Source organism: Nicotiana attenuata, unplaced genomic scaffold, assembly GCF_001879085.1.
Source record: "Nicotiana attenuata strain UT unplaced genomic scaffold, NIATTr2, whole genome shotgun sequence".
Lineage (NCBI taxonomy): Eukaryota > Viridiplantae > Streptophyta > Magnoliopsida > Solanales > Solanaceae > Nicotiana > Nicotiana attenuata.
Genome location: NW_017670887.1, coordinates 387,467 through 404,870, shown reverse-complemented (window position 1 = coordinate 404,870; position 17,404 = coordinate 387,467).

Below are 17,404 nucleotides of genomic sequence, written 5' to 3'. Positions count from 1 at the left end.
GATTATGTTTCATATAAATTAACCAACATATCTCTATCAATCATGAGCACTATATTTACTATAAATCTCTCCCAAGTAATCACAATAATCTACTAGACACACTCTCCCGAGATACGCTAGCTAGCTTAGTTTATTACAGCTCACGTTAAATTGCACTCAAGGCTTCGTTAACCCTAAACCTGCCATTAAACCCGCAGTTATAGATCCCTCTTATACTTTGGGAGTGATGTTGTTCAACAACTACCTAAATATGCACTCTCTCCCGAGTTATGCACACTAAATAGGCACAACTAATTGAGGATCCTGTCAATTAACTACAACAAACACGTAGTTGAACAAATAGAGATTAAACTGGCAATCTATATTAACATAATCAAGAAGTTCATCCTTCAATAGGCTCCATCAAAACCCTAGACAAAGGATTTAGCTACTCATAACAACGTAAGATAAAACTACGAGATTGTTCATAATGCAAAATTGCAAGAAAAATAAAATAGATAAAAGAACTATGATGTTTTGGGTGATCTCTTACACTTGTTCTTCCTCCAAAAGTAATCTCAAAACAAGCTTCACCTATTTTGGGCGAGTTTCTATAGCTTATAAGGGTTTAACAAAAGTTTCCCCGAATTGACACTTTGGCCCCCAATTTTCAGATACGTGAACAGTTCACCGCGGCCGTGGCGTGGACCGCGGTGAACACTGCCTGGGCCTATTTTTGTGTTTTGTCTCCGCGTTCTGCTCCGCTGTCCGCCGCGGTCGCGGTGGACTTTTGTCCAGTCATTTTCTTTTGCTCTTTGTGTTCAGGTACTTCTTGAGTGGGTGTTTTCTTCACATTATTGCCTCCAAACGCTTCATGTTGCTTCCTCACATATAATATTCCCTGCGAAACCAAATCACACTATATAAAGTATTTTGTTGGCAATTTACCTTATACAACAACAACAAAGCATGAACAATTAAGGTGTAAATATCAACTATATAGCCTACTATCAAGGAGTAAACAGGGAGATCCTCTTTCACCCTTTCTTTTAATTTTAGCTGTAGAAGCATTATCTAAAGATCTAAATAAACTCAATGAGAATTCTAATTTCTCAATGAGATCTAAAGGGCCTAAGATAAACCATTTATGCTATGCGGGCGATCTAATTCTTTTTTCTTTTTGTGATGGGAACTCAGTAAAACTCTCATGAAAGTACTGGAAGATTATCAAGAAGCCTCGGGACACCAAATCAACAAGGAAAAAAGTTACTTTCTCACTCATAACTTCAGAGATAAGAGAGTTAACAGAAGAATGAGGAAGTGGACGGGATTTAAACAAATTCAATTTCCCGTCACTTATTTAGGATGCCCGATATATACTAGTAGAAAGAAGATATGCTATTTCTGAGGTCTTGCAACAAAAGTTCTCAACAAAACAGGAGGATGGCAAGGCAAAATGCTATATTTTGGGTGGAAGAACTACTATCATCAATCATGTGCTACATTCCCAGACTTTCTACCTTTTCGCTGCCATGTTCCCCCAAGAGCAATTATTGGCCAAATTGAAATTTATCTAGCTAATTTCTTCTGAGGAGAAAAAGAAGGCAAGAAGAGCTACCATTGGAGTTTGTGGAAAAACTTGAGTTACCCTTGCGAAGAAGGTGGAGTGGGTTTCAAAAAGATCCAAGATATTTGTAACTCATTTGCGACAAAGAGATGGTCGTGATTTCGAGTGGAAGACAACTTATGGACCAAGTCTTTAAAAGCCAAATACTGGCCGTGATCAAACCCTATTTCCAAAGTGCTAAACTCCAAAGACTCAAATACATGGAGGAATCTATTGGAATTAAGAGAAAAAGTAGATTCCAACATTTTTTAGAAAATCAACAAAGGGAGTAGCTATTTTTGGTGGGACAATTGATCCCCTTCATGCCCTCTCAAGTTTCTCTACAACCAAAATCACAAACCGGAGAACACTAAAGTTTGTGAATTTATCCATCAACGTCAATGGAACCTCGGCATGCTGAAAGATAACCTTCCTTCCCATGTAGTGCAAGAGATCTCCCTAGTTAACCTCGGCCAAGCAGGCAAGTAAGATCATGCCATTTGGTCTCCTAACACCAAAGGTTCCTTCTCCTATGCTACCACATATCAAACGTTAAAACAAAGAAGGAACCTCGATCCAAGGATTGCTCAAATATGGAACAAAAACCTGCCATTTAAAATTTCCTTTAATACTTGGAGAATTCTAAAGGCAAACTGTCGCTTGATGATATTATTAAAAAGTTTAACACTAACATTGTTTCTAGATGTGTTTGTTGCAGGATACCTGAAGAAGAAACTGTAAATCATGTCTTTGGTTTAAGTGAAACGGCTAGGAAAATATGTAAGAATATATCTGGGGACTTTATCCTAGAGGGAGGACTGTTCTAAACATATTTGAATACTGGTGGAACAAACAAGCAACAAACATAGTTCACAAATATCTACTGCAAATCACTCTAACGATAGTTTGCTGGGAACTATGGAAAGCTAGATGCGACAAAAAATATGGTAAGAATCCTATATCTATTTCTAGAATTTACCAACAATTTCTTTTTCAGGTTAAAGTCTCTATCAGGCAGAAGTTCAGCAAAATAGAGTGGGAATGGAACTGGATCAAAGTCTGCCAAGTGGTGGAAAATTACAAGCCTAAATTATCGAGTGTCACGGTCAAATGGAAAAAACCAGAGGGAGCCTGGAAGCTCAATACAGATGGAAGCTACATGAATAACCTGAACAGAGTAGAAGCGGGAGGTGTTGTTAGGAACAAAAATAGTCACATGGTGATGGCATTTGCAGCACCAATCCAATTCTTGACTAACAATTACTCAGAGGCCCAAGCAGCCCTTCAAGGTATTACATGGTGATGCCAACAAAATCTACAACAGCTTACACTTGAAATGGACTCCCTTTTAGTGGTTAACAGGATTTCGGGCAAATCTAAGATACCATAGAAGCTACAAGAGATCATTACACAAATTCAAAACATGGTGCAACAACAAGATATCGCGATAAAATATTGCCTATGAGAAGGTAATGGAGTAGCCGACCTGCTAAGTATGCAAATACCATCACTTATAAGGAAATCAATTTCACAAAAAATGAATTACCTAGTGAGATTAAAGGAGCTCTCAGATTGGATAGGATGCAAATTCTAGCCTTTAGAATAAAAGCAAAAAAATATTCAGTTGGGTTCTTCGAACCTCCATGATCTGCCAAAGAGGAGCTATTGATATGGAATGTTGTTACTAATAGCTCCTCTATTTCTTTTGAATGTGCTTGCACACTTTAGTCTTCGTACATTTCAATAAACTTTATTTTTGGGATTGCACCTAAATTTTCGGGAGGTCTTGGTTTTATGTTTCCCCTCCGATGTATTATTATGTTTCTAATATACAAGGTAGGGGTCAAGCCAAACCCTCCACCGCCACAGGGGTGAAAGCCTGGGTGTACGTAGCTGTCAATTTTACGTGTTTGGCCAAATAAAGACAGGTTAATAGAGGGTTTTTTTTTTGCTTTACATAACTTTACACGGGTAGACAACACGTTATGAAATAATAGAGTCGAACAACAATAAATTACGGTTCATTTGGTTGCGGGAGCTAGAATTCTAAATCCAATAGAATAAGATTTTATCGTATCTGGTTTATGACATTAGCTAGTATTAGTATAAATTTTATGGAAAAGGTCAAAAATACGCCTAACCTATTCGATTTAACTTAAATTCTCCCTCCTTTTACCTATTAGATTGTAAATGTTTCCAATGCTATTTTTTGGACTAAAAGTATTCCACAAGCTAACAAAAGTGTAAGATGATGTGATACGTTCGTTCACATGGAATTATAAATTACATGAATGAACGCGTCTCACCCGACAAGTGAGGCTTGCTCAGTTGTTAAAATACCTCCACCCATGATCGTTAGGTCCTGAGTTCGAGTCACACAGGAGAGGAAGTCATAATTTCAAGCTTATAGGTTCGGGATTCTAATCCTCTAAGTTACTAGGTCTTAAATTAATAATTTGTACATATTTAATAAGGGGTGCCTTGGTGTAACTGGTAAAGTTGTTGCCATGCGACTAGGAGATCACGGGTTCAAGTCGTGGAATAGACTTTTGTGATCCGGCTCTTTCCAGGAACCGTAATGCACTGGGTTGCCCTTTACATATTTAATAAATTTTTAAGACAAATATATAATTTGAACCAAAACTGCTGGATTAGGCCAAATTCGTAACCGAGATTGTGGCTCCAGCCATGACTTTGATCATTTCAAATAACCAAGAAGCAGAAAATGCTACTCATCGGTAGATGGGAACTTTGCTATTAAGTATGAGAATGAATTTTGGGGAGTGAAAAAGATAAAGCTTTCAGCCTTACTTTACAGTGGTATGCATACGGTTGGAACAGAGGAGAAAAATGAAGTGTTTTGTGTAAGCTTCAAACCAATCAAAACGTGGCAACAATTCTAAAGCTTGATTTACCGAACCAGCATATTTATTCCATGTGCTTTGAACATGAACTTGATTTCTCCTATTGATTTAATGAAATGTATTTGGCTATTGCATTGATTTATAAGAGTGGCAAAGGGCTGGTCGGGTCGGATATGGTTCCGGTCGAAAACGGATAATGAAAAAACGGATAAATTATTCAATACGACCCATATTTAATACGGATAAAAAAGGATTAACCGGCGGATATATAATATGGATAACCATATTATCCATGACTTCTTCCATATGATCACTTTTGAGAGAATTCCTAGTCTCCCTAACTTGAGGAACCCCCAATTTAAGACTTTACAAATGTAAAAATTAGATCCATTGGCTACCCATTGGATATCCATTTTCTAAATGGATAATATGGTTCTTATCTACATTTGACTTGTTTTTAAAAAAAAACATTATCTAATCTATTTTTCAGTGGATAATATGACTTGTCAACTATTTTATTTTTAATTATTTTGCCACCACCAGATGGAAACAAGTAAATACATTTGACTATGTGCAATATGTGTTTGATTATGCATAATGATCTCTTTTAGAAACTATATCTGGTGTTACGTTCTAATATGTTCAATATATCCCATTTCATTATGCGGGCAAATCATATATATACCATGAGATATGTACATATTTATAGCGATTACCCGTATTAAGGCTATGATTTTCAAAACAATTTGAATCGTCAGTTTTTGACTATAGTGTCACGTCCTTAGTTGTTAACTAAGTACACGTGCGGTACTTGACAACTCGCTCACGATCTTGCATAACTTGCTCACGTTCTTCCTATGCCAAGTCAGCCTTACTACACTGAAGATCGAGAATGGAAGAAAGAACACAAGAGAATTGTTAAAGGAAGCTTTGTGTTGGAGAGAACTTGAATTGTTTGTTTGATGAATTACAAATGAATGGCCTCCTATTTATACTAATCACCTAGGGGCTAGTGTGTAAATAATAATTGTTCCACAAGTCCTTAATATTTACAAGTAAGTCCCTTCTCTAGAATTTTCTACAAGCCTAGAAAATTCTAAATACTTTCCTAGCAAATCCATAAGGATCTAGGGTCTTCCTAAGGAAATATCCATATTTCTCTAGAATCTTCTCACAAATGCTAGCATTCCTCTTATGTAAGCTTCCACATTGCATTAATATATGCCAAATGGTGCCTATGTGGCATGATGACATGGCGGGTCATCACACTCTCCCCCACCTTATATTGCGACGACCGCGGCGCAATGCTGCTGCATAAACTCTCGGATCTTATCTTTGAATTGTCACAAGTCTTCATATTGTTCCCACGTGGCCTCCTCCGGTGATTGCCCTTTCCAATGGACGAGGAACATAGCGGTGGCTTTTTGCCCTTGTTTTCGCCTGGCCTGGTAATCCATAATAGCCTCAATCTCCCGATCATGCGAGGCGGTGATAGTCATAGGCGCTCGACTTGATTGACCCCTACTCGGATCATCCTTATCTTCATGATATGGCTTAAGCATGCTGGCACGGAAGACAGGGTAGATGTTAAGATACGATGGCATGTCAAGCTTGTATGAGATCTTGCCTACCTTGGCGACGATCTTAAATGGCCCCTCATACTTGCGAATCAAATTCTGATGCATGCCATGTAGTGCCTTGAACTGTCTTGGGTTAAACTTCACCATGACCATGTCCCCAACTCTATAGTTCGTGGGACGGCGCTTACGGTCTGCAAACTTCTTCATCTTCTTAGCTGCTTTATCCAAGTAGGACTTAGCAGTGTCAAGCTGCTCCTCCCATCCTTTGGCCATATGATAAGCCCTCAAACTCTTTCCCTCGAACGCAACTAGTAATAAATGTGGAGTTTGTGGTTGTTGGCCTGTGGCTAGCTCAAATAGTGTTCGCCCCGTGGACTCACTCCGCTGCAAGTTATAAGAGAATTGTGCGATGTCTAGGAGCCTTGCCCAATCTTTCTGATGCGCGCTTACATAATGCCTCCAGTAGCATTCTAGTAAAGCATTGACCCGTTCCATTTGTCCATCTGTCTGTTGGTGGAAACTAGTGAAAAACTGCAGTTCCATTCCTAGTATGTCGAATAACTCTCTCCAAAAGTTTCCAGTAAAACGGGGGTCTCGATCAGTGATGATATGCCTTGGTAAGCCCCAATACTTCACCACGTTCTTAAAGAATAGCTTGGAGGCTTCCTTGGCGGTGTAACCTGGTGAGGCGGGCATGAAGGTGGCATATTTGGAAAATCTATCCACGACCACCATAATAGTACCATAACCGTCAGACTTTGGTAGGCAAGTGATAAAGTCCATAGTCACTCTCTCTCATGGACGCTCTACAACTAGTAGTGGCTCCAAAAGTCCTCCGGGCTGTTGTTGTTCAACCTTGTCCTATTGACAGACAAGACAAGTCTGCACATAGCACTCTATGTCATCTTGCATGCGTGGCCAATAGTAGACCGACTCAACCAAGGCCCTAGTGCGACGTTGGCCTAGATGACCAGCCCACATTGTGTCATGACTCTCCCTTATGATCCGCCATCTAATGTCTCCAAACTTAGGCACGTAGGCCCGCCGACTTGTGCTAAGCAGTAGGCCGTCTTCGACCCAAAAACGTCTCGTATTACCCTGGTTGGCTAACTCGATAAGATATTTGGCTGTTGGATCATGCTGCATGCCTTCTTTAATAGCCTCATGAATGTCCCATCTTGTTGAAGTGATTGCAGCAAGTTCGGCTTTCCGACTCAAGGCATCGGCTACAACGTTCCTTTGCCCGGCTTGTACTTCAGCACATAATCAAACTCGGCTAAGAAATCCTGTCGCCTAGCCTATTTTGGTGTGAGCTTCTTCTGCGTCTGAATGTACCTAGTAGCCACATTGTTGGTCTTAACCACGAACCTTGACCCGAGCAGATAATGTCTCCATGGACGAAGGCAATGCACAATGGCAGTTATTTCCTTCTCTTGCACCGTGTAACGCCGCTCCATCTCATTTAACTTCCGGCTCTCAAACGCTATGGGATGCTTATCCTGCATCAGGACACCCCCAATTGCGAAGTCTGAGGCATCTGTGTGCACCTCAAATGTCTTGGCAAAGTCAGCTAACGCCAAGACTGGCTCCTCTATTACAGCTACCTTGAGGCCTTCAAATGCCTTTTGATAATGCTCCGTCCCAACCCATGACTTGTTCTTCTTTAGCAACTCAGTTAATGGTGCGGTCTTGGCTATGTAGCCACTAATGAACCAACGATAGTAGTTAACAAGGCCAAGGAAGGATATCAACTCAGTTACCTTTATAGGTGCCTCCCACTCTTGGATAGCACGTACCTTAGCCTCGTCCATGCGTAGCTCGCCATTGCTAATTACATGGCCCAAGAAGTGTTCCTTTGATCGTGCAACCTCACATTTCTCCCTCTTGATATGTAGCTCGTTCTCCCGCAAGACTTTGAAAACCTTCCTTAAGTGCTCCATGTGCTCCTCCAAGGTGTTGTTGTAGATGACTATGTCGTCTAGGTAGACTACCACGAACTGATCAAGGTAGGGATGAAAAGTATTATTCATAGGGGTGCAAAATGTGGCTGGTGCATTGGTTAAGCCGAAGGGCATCACCAACCACTCAAATGCTCCATATCTCGTTACACATGCTGTCTTTGGCTCATCCCCTTCCGCAATGCGAACCGGGTAGTAGCCCTTTCGAAGATCCACCTTGGTAAAGTACTTGGCTTGCCCAAGTCTATCGAACAAGTCAACAATGAGCGGATCGGGTACTTATTCTTCACTGTGACCTTGTTAAGTGCTCGATAGTCTATGCACAAACGCAACGATCCATCCTACTTCTTTTCGAAGAATACTGGTGCGCCAAAAGGTGCCTTTGATGGGCGAATGTGACCAGCATCTAGCAGCTCTTTCAGTTGTTTCCTGAGCTCCTCTAGCTCGGGCGGTGCCATACGATATGGGGCAAATGCGGGTGGCTTAGACCTTGGCTCCAACTCAATCTTGTGATCCACCTCTCGCCTAGGCGGAAGGTGCTTAAGCAACTCCTCGGGCATGACATCTTTGTTTTCCTCAAGCAACTTCTCTATGCAAGGTGGCAGTGTCTCTTGAAAACTCTTATCTTCCTCTAGACTTGCAATGGTTTCCATGAACGTCGACTCCCCCTTCTTGACCCCCTTGACAACCTGCATAGTTGAGAGTTGTGCTTGGATCTGTCCGTGTGGCATAGTCACTGTAGGTACCATGCAAGCTCCTTCTCGCTCCATAACCAAGAGACGTTGGAGGTAGGGTTCGATCAAAGTATGACAACGTCTAAAGAACTCCTGCCCAAGTATGATGTCAAAGATATCCATAGCAGTTACGGTAATGTTTGTCATACCTTTCCAAGTTCCCAATTTCACACCAACCCCATTAGCTACCCTACGAGCATTTTGTACCTCGGCATTCACGGTCTTGACGCGAGAGTTGGTTGGAGCAAGCTTCAATTTTAGTCTCTTTGTGGCAGCCTCAGTCCCGAAATTATGGGTTGCTCCAGTATCCACCATTACATGAGCGGGCTTGTTATTGATGGTGAGATCCACGTACTGATTTCCATTCTCGGTAGGTTGGATAGCTTGCTTCGTGACAGCACCACATAATCCGATCATACCCAACTGTGTTGTTCCCAAACTCTCTCCTTGTGGCTGCTCCTTTCGTTCACGGACCATGGCACTTGAGGCTCTTGAGGTCAGGACAATTCCTGAAGCCGTGTGGCCCTTCGCATATATAGCATCCCTTCTTCTCGGCCTGCGCCTTTTTCTCGGCGTAGCACTGCCGGCTACTCGACTTTTTGGAATCTTGAGTCTTCGAGTGTTGTTGTTGTTGTATCTCATTGCCTTTGCCACGGTCTCCCCCACCTTTGACATAGCTAACCTTTAACTCCTTTCCTTTGCCTTTGTCGTGCTTGTCATGCCTGAAATCTATCAATGATTTGGCCTCCACTATGGCTTGGTCTATATCAGTGACTTGTCGGCGTTGCAACTCCTGCTTAGCCCAATTTTGCAACCCGTCCGTGAAGTGGAACAACAAGTCATCATTGGTCAGGTTGGGGATTTGAAGCATAAGGGTAGTGAACTCCTTGACATAGTTACGTATGCTCCTTGTTTGCTGCAATTCCCTAAGCTTGCGCCTTGCCTTGTACAAGACATTGTTTGGAAAGAACTGTTGCTTGAACTCAGCTTTGAATGGATCCCGTGTGCTAATAGTACATAGACCTTTATCCACGTCGGCCATCTTCCTTCTCCACCAAAGCATGGCAGTCTCTGAGAGGTACAATACCGTAGTGTTGATCTTGACCTCGTCGTCCCTCACTTTGCCGTGCCTGAAGTAGTTCTCCAAGTGCCAAAGGAAGTTTTCCACTTCTTGTGCATCACGAACACCTTTGAACACCGGGGGTTTGGGAGCCTCAATCTTGGCCTCTCTCATCACCACAACATTGCTGGCTGCCTCGGTCACGCCAGCATTGACATGCTCCTCGAGTGAATCTATCTTTGCCTTCATAGCATCGATAGTACTCAAAGCCTCCATGAGTCTACACTCTAAGGCAGTTATGGTTTGCCTTAGTTCCATCTTGTCTATGTACGTCCCTCCAAGTCATTTCGGATACTCTCAATCTCTTCAAGAGTGTGCCCCTCAAAAACGCTATGGGTGCCTTCCACCTTTCGTAAGCGATGGCCAAAGATCTCCACGGTGTCCATCCCCGCGTTCACCTTCATCACCCACTCTTTACCGAGCGAGACGTTCTCGGGCAGGACCTCCACTTCATCCTTGCTCGCCTCAGTGGCAAATGGTTCTCGGGATGTAAGCCCTTCATTTGACATAACCTCGGGTGGCACCTCGTGGCTTTTGTTGGTGGAATTCCTCTTTTTGCCACGGCCGCTCTTGCCAGCATCATCCTGGATGACGTTGGCTTGGGTGTTGGCAGCGTTAATTTCTCCGTCGTTCGCCACTCCCTTAGTTAAAACCTTGGCTCTGATACCACGTTGTCACGTCCTTAGTTGTTAAGTACACGTGCGGCACTTGACAACTCGCTCACGATCTTGCACAACTTGCTCACGTTCTTGCTATGCCAAGTCAGCCTTACTACACTCAAGATCGCTAAGAGAATGGAAGAAAGAACACAAGAGAATTGTTAAAGGAAGCTTTGTATTAGAGAGAACTTGAATTGTTTGCTTGATGAATTACAAATGAATGGCCCCCTATTTATACTAATCACCTAAGGGCTAGTGTGTAAATAAAAATTATTCCACAAGTCCCAAATATTTACAAGTAAGTCCCTTCTCTAGAATTTTCTACAAGCCTAGATGTTTCCAAAGACTTTCCTACTAAATCCATAAGGATCTGGGGTCTTCCTAAGGAAATATCCATATTTCTCTGGAATCTTCTCACAAATGCTAGCCTTCCTCTAATGTAAGCTTCCACATAGCATTAATATATGCCTAATGGCGCCTATGTGGCATGATGACATGGCGGGTCATCACAATAGGCTATAACCTAAGACCTACTAACAAGCTACATGCCATACTTCTTCCTTATAAATCAAACTTTATCGCCTTTAATATTTTTTCTTTTTTTTTGGTAACTAAACATTTTATTTATCAAGTAATATTTACAAAACATTTCTATTCTTTAGTTTGATCTTGGACATCATCCCCAGATTCAAACTGTACCTCTCAATGCTATGTATTCTAACTACTATCCTAATTACATGACATTAGGGTAGTAATTAAGAACTAATAATCTCTTCTTCAACCTTTGCACCATGCTGCCTCGACCATGAATTTCTTGAACTAGTTGTCGAACAGTTGCTTCGATGCTCCTATGTTTCTCTTGGAATATCCTTGAGTTCCTCTCTTGCCATATGCAATAGACTGCACCAACTAGGGTCATTCTGTACACTTCTGTTGTAGAGCTCCTTCCTTTGTAATGATTTGTAGCCCATTCTAACTCTTGCCCCCAGTCCATCACATGTCTCTGTATTCCTTGCCATTGCAGTAGTGCTCTCCATATTCTTGCTGAGTAAGAACATTTAAAAAACAAATGCTCAATGGTTTCTTCTGCTGTTTTACATAGTATGCACACTGTATTCTCAACACAGCCCCATTTGTTTAGTCTATCTCGTGTTAGCAATCTTCTATGAGCAGCCATTAGTAGTGTAAACTTCCACTTAGGCAGTCCTGCATTGTTGCATGTAATTCTCCTCCATGAAACTTTAGTAAATTCACCTCTAAGCTTCAAATACATTGCCTTGGTTTAAAACTTGTCCATCTGCATAAATTCCTCTTCTGTCAGCCCAGCTTCCTCCACTTGCTTCTTTGCCTTCAGTATCCTTTGAACCACCCATGATGCTTGCTTTGGAGTTCCACCTGCAATCATGTATCTTTTGTTGTAGAGGTGCAGCCATTGTATGCACATTTTATCTTCCTTTTTGCTATGGTTCCAAAGTAGCTAACATATAGATGCTTTATTCCAGATTCCTATGTCCAGTATATTCAAACCTCCAGCTACTTTTGGCCAGCATAATCTGTCCCAAGCCAACAATGATTTCTTTGTGATTTCTACCCCTCGAGTCCATAGGAATCTCCTGCATATACTCTCTATTACATGATCAATTTCTTTGGCAGTATGAACACTTGTGACCAAAATACTTGTATAAAAAATAATACACTCTTGATTAGTTGAACTCTGCATACATAAGATAAGAATCTGACAGTCCATGATTGAATTCTTCCCAACATCTTTTCTATCAATGGTTGACATTGTACCACTGATAATCTTTTAGTACTTAGAGGAACCCCCAGGTACCTCACAGGCATTGATCCTTTACAAAAGCCTAGGGTCTGTAATATCTCCTGTTTTGTGCCCTCACTAACTCCGCCAAAGAAAACTGAGCTCTTGTTAGTATTTGCAACTAGTCCAGAGGCTTTAGAAAATTCTTGAAAGCATTGGTAGAGTAGTTGTACAGAGATAGTGTCACCTCTGCATAAAAGCAACAGATCATCAGCAAAACTGAGTTGTACTATGTTCATCTTAGCACACTTAGGATGGTAATTGAAGTTTGGATTCATCTTCAATGTCTTCAGAGTTATTGTCAAGTACTCCATGGCCAATACAAATAGATATGGAGACAATGGGTCTCCCTGCCTCAGTCCCTTCCTTGCATGAAATGGTGGTGTATGCTACCCATTGATAATGATATAGTAAGATACACTTCTCACACACTTCATGATCCAGTTGACAAATCTCCCAGGCATTTGTAAATTTTCCAGAACTTGTTCCATATAATCCCATTCAATAGAGTCATAAGCCTTCTTCATATCAATTTTCATCATGCATCTTGGTGACACACCTTTCCTGCCATATCCTTTGACTAATTCATGGCTAAGTATGATATTATCATTTATCAGCCTCCCTGGCACAAAGGCACATTGGTTTCTATCTACTATATCATCCATTATCCCCTGCAGCCTGTTTGAGATCACCTTTAAGATTATTTTATATAGTATAGTACAACATGAAATTGGTCTGTACTCAGTAATACTAGCAGGATCCTTCACCTTTGGTACAAGAGTCACTGTTGTACAGTTAATAGGTTGATAGAGCTCAGAGTTTGTGGAGAAATCCATTACAGCCTCTGTCACTTCCTCACCAATCACAGGCCAAGCCTTCTTATAGAATAAAGCATTGAACCCATCGCCTTTATTATAAACCTTAATTAATTTAAAGTGAGCCATAGTATTTTTTTTTCTCAGCATGAAAGTAAAAACTACCACAAACCTATCCTCTCTTACTACCTAATATTGGACTAGTGCTGATTTCAAGCGGCAATATATAGACAGGTTTACAAGCTACGTGAAAGGGGTTAACAACTGTTAAAAAGATGAAAAGGTACTTGCCGCTCTACCATACGTTATTGTTGGTTAGTTTAGTGAATTATGACCTAAATTTCTTAAAGCATGCAATATATTACTTGAGAAATGACAAGCTTTTACCGCTAAAAACAACTTAGATTCACTTAATATGTAGGATAAAGTATTCAGTATCATAGTCTGGTACAAAATAATCTCGAAAAGAACTTAAAAAATGATTGGCCTAGCTAATTGAGTATTTCATGCCCTTGCTGATGATATGTTCAAGATTTTGAAACTAAACCGTGAAACTATTGGCAAAGAAAATTTGAGATTTTCACCGATGAAATTCAAAAAAATAAAAAAAAACAAATGTGCGAAGGAGTCAAGAACATCTCATATATATATTTATTAAAAATAAAAAAAAGTTGCCTCATATACACACTGAAAATTTTCAGTTAAGGAGGCTCGGGCGAACATCTTCTGCCCCCTTCACTACCAGAAAATACCTTTTTTCCGACTACAAATTCCGTCTACAAAATGTCAGTCGCCATTTTCCGACTACTGTAATCTGAAATCTCATATTTATTTTTTAATTTATTTTTAAGAATTATTCCAAATATTTTTTCGATTAATATAATTAAAAAGTTTCGCGGGAAATTGCGCGCGTAAAAGTTTCCGACTACCGTAGTCAAAACATTAGATAATAAAGTCAAGACCACTTTTGACCAAGAATTTTTTAATTAAAAAAATTAAATAATATATAGTTTCCGACTACAGTAGTCGGAAACGTTAACTTATTTTCTGCTAACCCTTGTATTCTAATTCTTTTTTCCCATAATTTCTCAATTGCTCTGTCGTCTCTTTCTCTGTATCTCCGCCTCTCTCTCAACCGTGCCGGTCAAAATCGGCGTTGGGGACTTCATCAGGTACGCGATCTCTCTCTTTACCTTCTAATCTTCGGCCAAGACTAGGGTTTGAGGCTGGAATTGTTGGCTAGTTTAAGGCTTGTCCTTGTTTGTGTGCTCTATTTGATTTTTTGTTTGTATTGGGATAGAGTGAGGGTTGTGATGATGCTTATGAATCTTTCTATTTTTGGGCTGATCTTTGAGCATTGAGATGACCCGATCCGTATCTTGGTGTGGCAACCCGGTATGGCTGTGATTGAGTACTCTCTCTCGTGCAACCGGTGTTTTGCAGCCATGGCATGGCTGTCTTCTCTTTTGCCTTTTCATTATACGCGTCTGAGCCTCAATTTGCTGGATAACATTAGTAGGCGTTTGGACAATATTGAGTTGAAATTGAGAAATTCTCTTAAAAGCAGACTTGTGAGGTCTCTTCGGTTAAAAGCTCTCATCTAAATTAATTTATGTTTATCAATGGATAGCTTACAAGGGGTTGTGAAGAATTTTTATGATCAACAGCTCTCTTGATAAATGTTGTGAGAAATAGTTTAGTTTCTATGTTCCCTTTGTTTAATGGAACTACCTTTCTGGGTTTAGTTGAACAGGATATCAAAAACCAATTTAGTGAACTTTGCACACATGTGTAATGGAATCAAAATATATTTCTGTTGAATTTAGGTTACAACTTTATAGTTTGTTAATCTTGATGTATGCATTACCTTCAATAGTATTAAAGCCTAGCTTCACTCATTATTCTCTTCTGTTCTAATTGAATGAATAAAAATTCCTGGTATTTCCTCTCAATCTTGACTTGTGTTGACCTATTTTAATGACCCAAAATATTATGAACAGTCAAATTATGTGATCTTAATGGTAATATTCTTTTTTTTTTAGCAAATCCATTAGACAGGTGCCTAGGGCTAGTTTTATTAATAATAAAAAGCAAAAAAGAACCACATAGGAAGAGTACAATAAGGGGGACAATAGCACCAGTAGTGTTGCCTCTATGCCTTGGCTATATAATCACTCCTCTGCGCCTCACAATGCCCTTATGGCAGCCTCATGTAGAGGAATCATGGTGTAGCTGCCAGCAAAGTCTCACGAGGGCATATAATCTCATAGCCATTTGGATATCTTTCCAAAGGCATAGGGCTAGAGCAACACTAACAGGGCTAAACCTTACCTTACTAATCCTATTGAGGCAAATAAAAAGCCTCACCTACTAACATGCATGTAAAAAGAAAGAACTAGCTATCACTAGATATTCTATGATCATCACAGAGTTTATAACATACTCTGTGATGATATTACATAGAACTATACTAATGTGATGGTAGAATAAAAATATGTAGAAGTAACAGTGATGTCCTCTCTTATCTAATTTTGTGAAGTCTTCAACTTGTAGACACTTGTCTTCTTCATCAACCCTTTTCAAGATGTCTTCAAAATTCATGATTTTTTCTTTGAACGATTGGACTTTGTCGATGTAGTTTGAGTGGCCTGTTTTTGTTTTGCAATTCGCATTGGGAGTCTCCTTATGTTTGCGTCTTCATTTACCCTGCCGTCCCAACTCTATCCCTTGTACGCGACTTCTTGCTTTGTCCGCTATGCATTGGTGATAAATCACCTTTCCTTGCTGCCTCTGCCCGGCATTGATTTATTAGATCTTCTTCCTCACCCTCAACATATGTATCTCTGCCCACAATCACCGGATTTGGCACGTTTTGATCAAAGCCTTGTGTCACCATAGTGTTTCCATCCTTTTTTTTAACCAAAGCTGCCTTGTTTTGTGCTATGTTTTGCAATTTGTTCCTGCTCCTACTCACACGACCAGTGCTAAAAGCAGTAGCATTAAAAGATCGAGGGTCTGAACTTACCATTGCATCTAAAAGTTGTTTATCTTCTAAAGAAATTACTGGCATGTCTGTCACCATTTGTTGCTGGCCAGCATTTGATGTTGTTTCTTCTTTTCGATCATCTGTATGACGGATAACTGGAGTGACTGAATTAAGTTGTTGTTGCTGCTTATTTGCATTTGAATGTGCTGCTGGTTGTTCCTGATTATCACTTGGCATTGCTGCTGCTATTTGTTGGTGCTGCTGTTCAGCATTGGTAATTACAGCATCTGTTACAATTGCAATTTGCTGTTGCTGTTCAAAATCTGCTGTGGTTCCTGTATTTTGTTCCTCCACACAGGTAACAACTTGTGTGATTGTAACATTCTCCTGTTGGTTGGATCTGTTAGGTGCTGCATTTTTTCTTTGTGCATCTCCTGCTGTACCTGTTCCACGTTTTTGCTATCCCTTTTTAGGCACAAATTCTGGTGCCTTTACGTTAAAATTGCTGCTTGCCATTGCAGGACTGCCTTTTTTTGGTATAGATGGTGATCCAACTGAGCGTAAGCCTTCCTCTTCACTCTCTTGATCATCATCCTCACTCGAATACCCACCATACGCATCACCGTAATCTTCCTCATCATCATACTCGCGTTGGTTTGCCCATAGCTTAGATTTGATTGCCATCTCCCTCAAATTTGCCTTTATAATTTCCTTATTATTCCCAGATGACAACACCAACTCACCTCCATATTCACGACAAGACTCCAACGACTGTGATGGCACCTCATAAACTGAGGTGTTCAAGGTCACCATTGGTTGTTTAACCATGTTAGTATGCATCATCATTGCATTCTGAGCCTCTTTTATAATTTGTTCGACATGAGGGCTGGGAAAATGCAATGTTGGAATATTAGAACTGTGCATTAGCTCCTCCTCTACTGCAAGTGCTCCTGTCACTTCCATAGCATTTGAATCGTCGACAAGAACCATGTCTTTTGAGCCATTTAACGGAGCAACTGTAGCTTCTGATTTCTGATTCTGTTTTACACCGTGTGGTGTTTTTGAATGACTGCTTTTGGTGTTGCCTCACGTTCAAGCTGCTGCACTCTCTTTCCGGTATCATCCACAACAGGTTCACTCTCCAAAACACCAAAAGAGTTAGAGGTGCTAACTTCCTTTGGTGTATTTACCTGACTTGTGTGAACTGGAGCATTCCTTTTGTTTGGAGATACATTTTGTCGATGCACGACTGACCAGTCCTCCTGCTATTTGTACTTGTACTAC